At 39.5% G+C, this 1,508-nt stretch overlaps 1 protein-coding gene across 1 annotated transcript in view; it reads right to left on the bottom strand.

The window, feature by feature from the left end:
* Nucleotides 1–866: 866 nt before the first annotated feature.
* LOC104964594 (uncharacterized) overlaps nucleotides 867–1,508 on the bottom strand; it is a 6,577-nt gene continuing 5,935 nt past the window's right edge. The window contains exon 4 of the mRNA XM_010793423.1: nucleotides 867–1,508. This exon is cut by the window's right edge and continues 1,247 nt beyond it. The gene's annotated coding sequence lies outside the window, so the exon portion shown is untranslated.

The raw sequence follows: 1,508 nt of genomic DNA, 5'->3' as shown, positions 1-1,508 counted from the left end.
ACTGTGAAGTCCACTGAGACAAATGTAACATTTGTGATATTGGGCTATATAAATAAACATTGATTGATTGATTGATTGATTGATTGAGAAGGCCTCCCGAAATACTTTAATGTAAATTAAAATGTAAATGTGAAGGAATGTGTGTATAACAAAATACATCTGTCACAACTCTAACACAGAAAAGACCTGTCTATGCTGCCCCAGAACGCCTCGTTGGACATTTTTATTTTTCCAATTTTTTTCTTCCTGGGCCTATTTACGTCACCAAGTCCAAATGGACCAATAGGCACACCCTCTGCCAGGACAGACTCCCGAGCAGCTCAGGAGCTGCCTGAGACCCCCGGAGCGGCTGTGTTTCCCTGGATGCTGAGCGCCATGCCGGCGGGACAGGCTGAGCTCCGCGCTGTCTCGCTGTCTCGCAGACCCCACGCAGCAACCAGGAAACAACACCAGTAATCCAGCTCACACTGTCGGCTCCTCGAGCCTCAAAGGGCGGATCAGCGAGCCCCACAACGTCCCGCCAACACGGCACCCAGACCCCACGCAGCATTCTCATCTGTTTATCATTACTGGTGTCATTTTCTGGTTGCTAACGCCATTGTAACACATAATCACTGATGTTCCGCTGTAACGGTGGTGGACTCATCAGAACAGAGCGGGCAAGCTGACCAATCAGAGTTGAGTGGGCTCACAGGGAGGGGGCAGGAGCTCCAACAAGCCGTGTAGGACAGAGTGAATACACATTACTATACAGAGATGCTGTATGAGAAACCAATGTGAGTTTGGAACATTGAACAATGTAAATCTATACTAGTAGACCTCAACAATGGAATTATGATCAGTCATGGGGCCTTTAAAGTTATAAAAAAGTGCTTTATTTCATATAATAGTGAATAGGACATGTTTAAAAATACACACATTGAGTACCTGTTTGCATAATGTTTACAAAAAATTATAATATATAATCCCAAATACAGTACTTACTTTTATTTTATAAAACCGAGCCCTTTTATAGATCCCACACACATTAAAATATGCAAAACATTTTCAAAAATAAAGTTTTCAACACACTAAACATATTTTCACATTTTACATAATGCCATCGTGAAACAACCTGCAGACATAAAGACATTTTAGTTACTTTAAAATAAATGTATTTCTCTATCAATGTTTAGAGGAACAATTAGCACCGGTGCATCTTATAAGTCACAGAGGATATTGCAGAAGGACACAGCTACAGGTATTATTGCAAGCGTCCTTTGGTGGCTAAAACAGGGAAAACACATCCTCAATGTGGGTATTCTGAAATGTAGAGGTGAATAGTAACTAACTATATTTACTCAAGTATAGTACTTAAGTAGTTATTTGTTAATTACTACAGATCTACAAAGTATTTCTAAACACAGTATATATAAATGTGTTCAAATTGACAAACTACGATTCTAAAACGCTCTTAAATGTTTAAAAACTGAATTATATAAACCCCTAACTTTAAGATGTTAAAATTA

Source organism: Notothenia coriiceps, unplaced genomic scaffold (assembly GCF_000735185.1).
Source record: "Notothenia coriiceps isolate Sejong01 unplaced genomic scaffold, NC01 NC01_scaffold00037244, whole genome shotgun sequence".
In the NCBI taxonomy this organism is placed as follows: domain Eukaryota; kingdom Metazoa; phylum Chordata; class Actinopteri; order Perciformes; family Nototheniidae; genus Notothenia; species Notothenia coriiceps.
This window is presented reverse-complemented; position numbering and strand designations above follow the sequence as displayed.